Source organism: Podarcis muralis, chromosome 6, assembly GCF_964188315.1.
Source record: "Podarcis muralis chromosome 6, rPodMur119.hap1.1, whole genome shotgun sequence".
Lineage (NCBI taxonomy): Eukaryota > Metazoa > Chordata > Lepidosauria > Squamata > Lacertidae > Podarcis > Podarcis muralis.
In genome coordinates, this window is record NC_135660.1 from 74,886,580 (window position 1) to 74,898,117 (window position 11,538).

An 11,538-nucleotide genomic window follows, 5' to 3' on the forward strand; every position below is an offset into this window, starting at 1 on the left:
TTATAATAGTCTCGTGTTTGAGATGAAAATGCACAGTTGAAAACCAAAATTTTAAAGGGGCCTTCCCAATTCTCTTGATCAGGGGTCCTCAAACTTTTTATACAGGGGGCCGGTTCACTGTCCCTCAGACACTGGTGGGGGCCAGACTACATTTTGGGGGGGAAAATGAACGAATTCCTATGCACATTACATGTTACAGCTAATGACTTGCAGTTCAAACAATGGCAAAAATATTTATCTAGGTTTATATTGTAGCACCCTGCTTGTGGTTAACGCTTAGCTGGAATGAAATATTCAACGCAGCAATAGAGAAATTAAAATAATAATTTATTTGTCAGACAAATAAATGAGAGGCACAGTGGTATATGGTTACCAAGCTCTGGCCTGGCCTCCTGCCATTATGGCCAGCACTTATATTCCCTCAGCCCAGCACCCTTGCTCCTCCTTTGGCTGCATCTGTCCAATCAGCCTGGTTGAAATTCCTATTGGCTGCCTGCTATATCCAATCACAAAAGATACACCCATTTCCTATTACCTTTTATGGGAGACAGAGAGCTATATTTTCTTCTATTTATAAATGGCAAACAAGTAGCCATTAACCTCTACAAGGCACCTTAATTACCAGATAACCTTTGGCCCCTCTTTCCCTATTCCCTACAAACCAGATGGTTTTTAATCTCATTTTAAACAGAGGCTCGGCCACCACACGTCAGGAGCGCTCCGATGGTGCTTCCTGCCCGGCAGGGTCTGTAGTCTCTTCCAACTCCATGATTCCATGACTCCATGAAATAAGAATCTAACATAAGAATCTAAATTTCTAAATCCTTTGCATAATTACATTTAAGCCAATATATTTAATACATAACATATATAGTTTTTTTTATAAGCAAAGACGTTCACAGTAAGAAAAAACTTAAAAACACTTTCTTCAGAGAGAAGCCCCCCTTTCCCTAGCCAGTTGCTGTTTCCATTAGCTCTCGCCGTTTGTCCTATTTGTGGCACAATACTCTTACTATTTACCAGCTTAATTGTGTTTTTGCAACTTGATTATTCTGTAATTTGTAAGTTCAGTGACCTTGCTTCTCAGCCTTTTTATGACCGCAATAAACCAATAAACCAAAGGGGCCCTCTTTAAGATGAGCACATCTGCCGATGCACTCACTGCCTGGCATGAGAGATGCTGCCTGGCATGAGAGATACAGATATTTTAAAATATATTTTAAGCTCATTTTAAGAATACAGGTATCTGATCAAAATATAAGCCAATATAAGCCTTGATTAAAAATGCAGTCTATATTCAGATGCCTCATTCCCCCCTTTCAAGCTCAAGGACCTTCATACCAAGTGTCCTTGATAGCTTGACCTTCATCATATTCCTGAGGTAAAGCTCTGTATAGGGCCATGATATGAGGTAGAGTTTCATTTGAAACCATCTTGCTAATTGTACTTCTAAAACATGAAATGATACATGGCATCATACATAAAACCATTACCACTACTGTCAAGAAAAACAAGCAAGACAATAGTATCCCTTTGAGTCCTGTGACATTAGGTAACCAATTGGTGAGCCATCCCATATCCCATCCTTCCCATGTTTGTACTGGGACATGTGCTATATTCTCCATCTTTGTAGCCAACACACGGATTGCCTCACCATTATCAGAAATGTTAAAGCAACAGGCATTCCCTGTCAAGTTCAAGACTCCACATAGGCCTCCCTGCCTGGCAAGTACATAATCCATTCCCATTTTCAGCTGCAAAATGGCGGCTCTACTTTCATCCAACTGTTGTGCAATAAGTCTCAAACTCTGGGCCGTTGCATTGGTTACCAATTCCACTACTGCTTGCAATCGAATTATTCTGTTTAGATTATAAATAGGATCCCGTGCCCCTTGTATGAGCTCACCAGGATTCCAGGAGGCAGGATCATAATAAGCTATAATGCGCTCTGGTGGCCAATCATCAGTACCGCTCCAACTTTGGGTACTTCCTCCTGCTATACGAGAAATATCAGCATTCCTTCGTGTTCGCTTGGCCGAACTAGTGGGCATAATCCACATTGGTGGTAATACCCATCCCAGGAAACAAGTCCCACTCCATTTGGAAGGGAGTTTCTTGTATGCCCATTCTCCACATATCCACCACAACCATCGGGTCTGAGGTTTTTGGTACGTGGAGTACAGAAGGCGAAATATCAAAAGAGGTAGAGAGTTCACAGTGCAGTATGTTAGATTGCCTTTTTCTGTCACAGTTATGTTCCATACCGCTTTCCATGCATGAATAAAAGGAGGTGCACAGGGCAAGGTATTCCGAGTTCGATAGGTAGTACCGTGTGCCCAGGTATGACTATTCTTAAAATAATCCCAAGTATAGTGACAATGAGAAGAGCCTATCATGGTAGAATCAGCTGCATCTGATGATTTATGTACACAGAATTCCCCTTGTACAGGTATAACTCGTAATGGTTTAGTTGAGTTCCATCCGGGGAAATTCTGTATTTCTGTTTGGTGTGGCATTTCGCTTACCATACCAATGGCATCTAATGGTATCGGTAATAAGGGCATACCTCCCTCTGAATCATCTGGCCCAAGAGAGCAAACAAGGCAATTGGTCCTATTTGCAACATTGGCTACCATTTCAGCTAAACCTACCCACATATTGTGGTCATGGCTGAATCCATATTTAGCAAATTTGGTCAGATTCAAGGACCCTTCCCCTTCCCAAGGGATCAGGATTAATAATAAAATCATGTTGATGTCTAGCATATGCATTCCTTCCACAAAAGATTACCTTATTGTGATAGCATAAAACTATTAGTCCCAATATAATTCCCCCAGTGACAGAAATGGGGAACCACCAAGACCAAAACATATATCCCGAGGATCCCCAGTGAGTAATATCTCTGATAATTGTTCCACAAGGGGGGGGGCAGTCAATCAATTGTATTAGAGAATCTTCCCTTTCACAATCGCTGGTTCAGATGCTCCTCAAGCTTCAGGCGTGCGCAGGTCAGCCAGCTTCCAGGTTGTGGCTGCAGCAGGCCGGTCGTCTAATGTTGCCCGTGACCTAGCCCGTTCCCGGTAGGGCTAGATACAGGGGTTTTTGGAGAGAGTCAGTTTTAAAGGATTAGAGGGGTCACCTTTGCACGTCCAACTGCCTTCGGACTTCTTCAAACGGGAGTGATGAATCCAGGGGGTCACCTCAGCTACCTTCACCGCTGTTGGAGTAGAGAGCAAGACGGTGTAAGGTCCACGCCACTTAGGTGCGAGTGGATCACGTTTCCACTCTTTCACCCATACGCTATCGCCAGCCTGGAACTGATGAATCGGCTCGGCAATGCTGCACGGCGTGCGCTCGAGGACCCACCTGTTAAGAGAAACAAAAACACGGGAGAGAGATTGCACTTGTCCCTGTGTCACATAGTCTCCTATTTGTTTAAGGTCAGCTGGAATATCCTGAACAAAGGAGGGCGGTCTCCCATACAGGAGCTCAAAAGGTGACAACTTAAGTCTTTTTGTGGGTGCACACCGAACACGAAACAGTGTTATGGGTAACACATCTACCCTCCTGAGACTTTAGACATATTAGTGGGCTTCTGGCATGCCCTGCAGATACCTTGCACAAGCGTCTGGCGGTAGGTGGTAAGCCTGGCCAGGTGAATTGCATTGTTTGGATCCCAATTAGGATCTTCCAAGGGAAAATTGTCCTGGAGATGACGGTCAATATTATAAATATTTCCCACTCTGGCCTGCTCACGCAAATATATCTGTGCCTTTTCAATTATGTCTCTTCTTTCCTCAGTGGTGAACAGAGTATTCAGAAGCTGGCGACAATCTGTCCAAGTAGGACTATGAGTATTTATTATTGAAGTCACCAAGTCCATCATAGCCTGAGGTTTTTCTGCAAAAGATGGGGTGTGTGTTTTCCAATTCATCAGATCCGTAGTTGTGAATGGAATGTACTGAAGGGTCGAAGTTCGAGGTGGCCTTGGTCCGAGTTGCCCGTTAACCAGCACAGGCTCCTCAAGTGCATCAAATACTCTTCTGAGAGGGGCTACTACGTGATCTTTCTCTTCGCTTTGCTCTAGGGGCCTCAAATCATAGGGGATGGTATTTGTCCCAAGGCGTTCTTTTAGCAGCTTAATACGCCTGGCTGTATTGCTTGCTGACCGATTAAGGTCTCCCTGTAACTTCTGTAATAATTCTCTAGGACTTGGATGTACAGGGGTTTGGGGTAGGCAATCAGTTGTTCCATTAAAAGAGACTGTAGATGGAGTTCTACTGGGACTCACAGATGGAATAACCACTTCTGCTTGGGCTTCATTATAGGACTCCAATGCCTCCTGAAGATATTTATCATAATCTATCAAGGAGTCAAGTTCTGTGTCTCTACCCCCATTATTCGTTCCACTTTCTTGCCTTGGGGTTACAACTGGTGGAGGGTTTGGATTATGCTCCCTTCGATGTGGAGCATAGGGTGGAGGTGGAAGCACCTCTTCCTCTGGTCCCTCAAAAATGGGTTTGAGTTTATTTGGCAAGATTCCTTTCCTAGCTTCGGCTTTTACAGCCAATAATTTGCATCGTTGGACTTTGCATTCCCTTATCCATGAAGGATTTTTATTTAATGTGCTCAGCCAGGAATCTATATATGAAAATTGTTCTGGGCACCCTCCAGTTTCTTTGGTGATGTTAGACCAAAGTTTGCTTACTAAATTTATATCAAAAGTTCCCTGAGATGGCCATCCAGTATTTTGTTTTGGCCATTCTAGTTCACATAACGTTCTCAAGCGCTCTGGCGTCATTTTGACTCCATATGCCCCTGAGAAGGCTTTCTTAAAATTATTTAACATACATTCAAGAGGTGTATTTCCCCCCTTTGAACCCCCAACTCCCATTGTATGGCCCTGTGAAGTATCCACTCAGTCACTCACACACACGCTTCGTGGGGTTTCTTGCCCAGATGGAGTCGCCTCACTGGGAACCGAAGTACTACCCACTCCACACTCAGGTCAGCTACAGATTGCTCTGTACTTTCTCACACATACAATGCGCAAGATACTTCACCACACTCTACCTCCCATTCTTCCCTTTTCCCCCACCAGACCACCATCTGATATACCCAACCACCTAGCGTACTCAGTTCCCACTTACTGAGACGCAGAAGTTTGATCAAGACTTCTCTTCCTCCCAATTAATTGGAGGGCCAAAAATCCCTTTGTGCACTTACCCTTGGTTGGTTCCGTTTCCCCCCGGTCCGTCGCCGCCAGTGAGCAGGGTATCAGACAGACGAGACTGCTGCGTTCCCCTGGGAAAAATTTTCCCATGCGCGCTGGGTAGGCAATCAGTTGTCTTCTCTCTTGTACCCTGTCCAATAGGGCGAAGGGGCTGCGTTCCAGCAGACCACTTATCCGAGTCACAGGCGCACCATAAAATGTAGCACCCTGCTTGTGGTTAACGCTTAGCTGGAATGAAATATTCAACGCAGCAATAGAGAAATTAAAATAATAATTTATTTGTCAGACAAATAAATGAGAGGCACAGTGGTATATGGTTACCAAGCTCTGGCCTGGCCTCCTGCCATTATGGCCAGCACTTATATTCCCTCAGCCCAGCACCCTTGCTCCTCCTTTGGCTGCATCTGTCCAATCAGCCTGGTTGAAATTCCTATTGGCTGCCTGCTATATCCAATCACAAAAGATACACCCATTTCCTATTACCTTTTATGGGAGACAGAGAGCTATATTTTCTTCTATTTATAAATGGCAAACAAGTAGCCATTAACCTCTACAAGGCACCTTAATTACCAGATAACCTTTGGCCCCTCTTTCCCTATTCCCTACAAACCAGATGGTTTTTAATCTCATTTTAAACAGAGGCTCGGCCACCACACGTCAGGAGCGCTCCGATGGTGCTTCCTGCCCGGCAGGGTCTGTAGTCTCTTCCAACTCCATGATTCCATGACTCCATGAAATAAGAATCTAACATAAGAATCTAAATTTCTAAATCCTTTGCATAATTACATTTAAGCCAATATATTTAATACATAACATATATAGTTTTTTTTATAAGCAAAGACGTTCACAGTAAGAAAAAACTTAAAAACACTTTCTTCAGAGAGAAGCCCCCCTTTCCCTAGCCAGTTGCTGTTTCCATTAGCTCTCGCCGTTTGTCCTATTTGTGGCACAATACTCTTACTATTTACCAGCTTAATTGTGTTTTTGCAACTTGATTATTCTGTAATTTGTAAGTTCAGTGACCTTGCTTCTCAGCCTTTTTATGACCGCAATAAACCAATAAACCAAAGGGGCCCTCTTTAAGATGAGCACATCTGCCGATGCACTCACTGCCTGGCATGAGAGATGCTGCCTGGCATGAGAGATACAGATATTTTAAAATATATTTTAAGCTCATTTTAAGAATACAGGTATCTGATCAAAATATAAGCCAATATAAGCCTTGATTAAAAATGCAGTCTATATTCAGATGCCTCAATATAGCAAGGGGGAAAGCTATAAAGCTTTACAAGAGGCAAAGGAAAGGGGAGGGTTGGGTGTACCAAATCTAAAAAGGTATTTTGCAGCTTGTTGTTTAATGAGGATGAAGGAGTTGTTGACATTAGGGCTGAGTGATACCTGATTTCCAAAATCATAATGTATCTCCAGCTAAACCTTGCGATATGCCAACATTAATAATAATAATAATAATAATAATAATAATAATAATAATAATAATAATAATTTATTTATATCCCACCTATCTGGCTGGGTTTTCCCCAGCCACTCTGGGTGGCTTCTAGCAGAATATTAAAATACAATGATTCATCCAATATTAAAAGCTTCCCTAAACAGGGTTGCCTTCAGATGTCTTCTAAAAGTCTGATAGTTTTTTATTTCTTTGACATCAGATGGGAGGGCATTCCACAGTGAGGGGACATATTATGATGCTGGAAAGGAGGAAATAAGACACGGAGGAAGAGGGCAGTTGCTGGCCACACAATCAGCTTCACCATGCACAACTACTGCCTGTTCCTTGCAAGGGCATGCGCCGCTGCCCCGAGCTGAGCCTCGGGCAGAGCACATCAGCCAGGGCACCACATGGCATGGCACCACACACACAAAGAGCCCCAGGGTTCCACCAGCCTCCCTAGAGCTGCTAGCCATGACTCACCCTAACAATAGCCTCTTGCCAGGCAGCTACCGGGAGCCACCATGATGGGGGCACAAACCAGACATGTTCCACTCAGGCTCCATTCCACTCAGTGATCAGCGGGAGGGAGGGAGGGAGGGAGGGAGGGAGGGAGGAGGCAGCGGCCAGAGAAACAAACTGAGGGGCTGGGGGACTCCACTCACATCCTGGGCTCCTGAGGCCATGGCGCGCTGTCAGGGGTGCCTCAGCTCCCAGCTCACAAAGGACCAACGCCAGTGTCTCTTTATATACAAAGGTCTTTATTGAAGTTCATTGTTGGTTTTACATCCGTGGCGCGCATCCCTATGTCTGTAACTCTAGACCGTCGAAGCTCCGTCTGACTCTTCCCCTCCCCTACACCAGTTTAACACCCGAGCTTTGCTCCACCTCTTCCTCTGCTCTTTTCTCCTCTGGGTCCTCCTGCCCCCTGGGGTTCCACCCCTCCTGGACTCTTCGGAGGCGGATTCCTCTGACTCCTCCCCCTGTCTCCGGCGGGCTTTGGGACCTGGCTCCCAATCCGGATTTTCTGCTGACCCGCGCGCCTGCACATTTGAACTTGGCGCGCGCGCCCAGCCAGCCACTTTCCTCCTAACGGCTACACTGCTCCTGTCACTGCTTCCTCCTTCGGAGGGGCTGGCTGGAACTGACCTCCGCTCCGCCCCTCCACTCTCCGACGGAGGCGTGGTCAGTTCTGACTCTCTCTCTCTCCCTGCTGGAGTGGACGCCGGTTCTGATCTGTGGGCTTCTTCCCCCCCGCTATGCTCTGGCAGGGAAGCTGGCCCTGATCTCCAGCTGCCGCTTGGGGACTCACCGCTGGCCCCCCTTGCCCTGACCCTGGGCGCCTCTTTCTGAGAATCTTCTGATTCGCTGGAGAGACTCATGGAATCTCTCGAGTCACTGTCATATCCTCCTAAGCTCCCCTCAGATTCCTCCCCTTCGCTCTCCAACTCCTCTTTCCCCTTTGGCTCTGCCCCTGAGCCCCTGACACGCGCGTTCTTTTCAAGTGTTAAATGTTCGGGAAAAGTCAGAAGCCCAAGGCAGTATAAGTTCCTCAACTAAGTTTATTCAACATTTGTCAGTGACAACAGCTCACTCATAGGAACACAAGAACCAAACTGACTGGACAACACAATAATAATGCTGAGCATGAACTGACCATTGACAGTTGACAGTTGACAGTGCATGCGCTTACTTGCCATTAGAACATTCGTCTACCAACGCTTCTACGATTGGTTAGAACGCTCCTTGTAACATAAAATGTGTTAACCCCATACATAACATCAAGGAAACGCCTCGCTGTGTTTACCTCAGTGTGCGGGGATGGACTGAGCGGGCAGCGAGGTCCTCCACGTTGTGGGGGGCGGCATGCCTTGCCCGGAGAAGCCATTCTCTCTCTCGCTACCTTGCTCGCTCTTCCCGAGGGCCTCCATTCTGCCCTGGGCGGCCTCGTTTCTCCGGAGCGCCCAGCCAGAGGACGCGTGCCTGCCTGCAGCCAGGCTGGAGTGGGCCTCCTGGGCTTGTCAGAGGCTGCTGCCCGAGCTGGCAGAAGAGGCAGAGGGAAAACGAGGCATCGTCGTCATCAAAGGACGGGGTGGCGGGTTACGCGTGAGGTGGCACTTCCCACTCGCTTGCCACAACTCGCTGCTTGTCTGCAGGGGGAGGTGGCAAATGAGGAGCCCTAGCAGTGGAGCCGGTGGAGGGCCCAGGCTGCTGAGTGAGGCCTGCTCTTTGGCTGCCACTCCCCTGTTGGCACCCCTGCTCCACTGGGCAGGCCGGAGCGGGCATAGGCTTCTCTGCTCTCCACGCTCTTGCTGCCGCAACTGCCACAGTCCAGTGAGCCAGGCGGGCAGAGAAAGCGCTGCCACCATGGCCGCTGCACTCGGGGCAGGTGCCTGGCGTTTCAGCTGGCAGGCCGGATTTACGAGCCTGGCGGGCCGGATCCGGCCCGTGGGCAATAGTTTGGGGACCCCTGCTCTTGATCATGTCTCTCTATTCTGGACTTAAAGCCCATTTGGACATTCCAAGGAAGTTACGAGAGATGGGTCATAAATGGCTGAGGGCTCGATTCAACCCCTCGCCTCCTCTCCCTGGGTTGTGGGCCAACCAAAAGATTGGCTCGGGGGGGGGGTCAGGAGTATTGCATATATTGATATTGTGCAGTTTGAAGCAACTGGAAGCATAAGAACTTACTCCTTTTGGAAGAAATGTCCAGGCCCACAAAAATATTATTCAAACTTTATCTTGCAGAACTCTTCAAAACAAAACAGAAACATCAAATGATACAACCAAAAATATCCATAAAGCATCTTGTGCTGTCCAGCACGGGCTCAGCATCTTAGAAATAAAAGGCAATTCCAAAAATCCAAACTGTGTCTCTCCCCGCCAGCCTGCATTCCAGCCTCCATTGGCCTTCGACTTTGCAGCTGATGTTGAGTCATTTTACATGCTTTTGTTCTCTGTGGTGTTTGGGGGGGGGGGGGCTAAACTGGCAACTCCCTTCAAAATGGAGATTTGCCACCAAATACCTTTATCGCCTGATCTAAGATTCGAACACTAATGTGTTAGCTAGCAGGAAACAGCAGTTAGAATCATAGAATCATAGAGTTGGAAGAGACCACAAGGGCCATCGAGTCCAACCCCCTGCCAAGCAGGAAACACCATCAGAGCACTCCTGACATATGGTTGTCAAGCCTCTGCTTAAAGACCTCCAAAGACGGAGACTCCACCACACTCCTTGGCAGCAAATTCCACTGTCGAGACTTCCGGGTTGGCGCCATCGCCGAATGGCGGACTCCCTCCAAGCTCCGGAGGGAGCCTGCTCGGCAGGGGCTGGGTCCTACCGCGCCGGCGACGCGGGGACCCTTAAAAACCACGGGCACGGAGCCCGTGGACATGGGTGACTCGGCTGGCACCGTTAGCGCCCTCCCGACTCGTGAAGGAGCCTTTTTAAAGGCTACGGATTGGGTGCCGGGGAGTGGCGTGGTGCTTTGAGTCCTCTGCTTTCCCTGCCGAGCGAAGCCGCATGCCATCCGGCGGAGAGCGCTGACCTCTTCCATTGAAAATTCGGACTTTTAACAACAACCCGTGAGTAATTGGGAAACCGGGTTTAAAAGGGAAAAAAAAGGAAATTTTTTTTCGGATTTAGCACGGGGGGGGGGGTGTCCAAAAAGGAAGTCAGTCCCCCTCCCTACTGTAAACATTTTAAAACAAGGACTGGGTAACCAAGGTCTAAAAAGAAGCGTATTTCTGACAAAAATTAAGAATTCCACGATGGAAAACTACAAGAACTGTGCTGGAGGAGAAGAGTGGAGGGAGAAGGAAAACGCAACCCCCCCCCCCGGGAACCGGGGCGATTTGTGAGAGAGCCTGGTGAAAAGAGACGGAGACTTTGACAGCTGTCAAAGTAGCTGTCAAAGTCGGAAAATTTAAAGAGGACTCTGCTATGAGGACTTTGCTAGTTAATTTCGTTACAATTTGCTACGATTTGGATACAAAATGTTGAAAATATGGAACAACAATCGGTCTTTTGGATCAGAGGAAACAAAGTTACTACAATCCCCCTAGAGGGGTTTCGGGACATTACAAAGATGGATGTAAGTGGAAAAATACTCTTGGAATTGTACAGGACTTGTTATCTCCTGGGAAAGCTGCAAAACTGAAATAGTATTTTGTCTACAGGGGTGCTTACATTAAAGGAGACAATAGAATTTTCTATTGAAGAAAGGAAGGGACTGAACGCAAGTTTTTGTTCCTGAATAACAACAACCCCTGTAGAGCTACTAAATTTCTGAATTAGAACGTTTTAGCAGCGGAACAAGACAAGAAACTGGACTACAACATGGAAAGAACAATGGGGGGAGCCTTAAAGACCAAGGAAACTAAAGGCCCTTAGGGGCCGTTTTTGGATTGGAGATTTGAAGTTAAATACCATAAAAATAACTTTAAAAAAAAACTGGCAAGGAACTGGGGGAAAATCTGATTATGGATCTAAGACTTCCAGGCAGACAACAGACAGACTGATGGACATGGGGAATCTAAACCGGGGAAGGGGGGGGGGAGAGATTTAGAATCCAAAGGCTGGGTAACTATTTTCTGGAATTTTTTTTTATATACTTTTTATCTTTTATATCTTTATATAGTTTTTTATACTTTGTTGGGGCGTCTTTATCAAAAAAAGGGAATTCGTGGAAGGAAAATGGGGTGGACTTTGGGGGGAGAATCTTTGATTTTTATTTAAGGTAATGATGATGACTGTATAAATTCAAATTTGAATATTGGGTTAAACAAATTAAGTTTTAAATTGGGAGTGAGAGCTTGTAGAACCAACGTTATGAAAGGGGAATATGGTAGGGAT

At 46.5% G+C, this 11,538-nt stretch overlaps 1 long non-coding RNA gene across 1 annotated transcript; it reads right to left on the bottom strand.

The window, feature by feature from the left end:
* Positions 1-306: 306 nt before the first annotated feature.
* Positions 307-6,483, bottom strand: LOC144328046 (uncharacterized). Its single transcript, XR_013393284.1, has 2 exons — positions 5,227-6,483; positions 307-3,366 (listed from the first exon to the last, which is right to left on the bottom strand). It is a non-coding gene; the product is annotated as an uncharacterized LOC144328046 (long non-coding RNA).
* Positions 6,484-11,538: the final 5,055 nt, after the last annotated feature.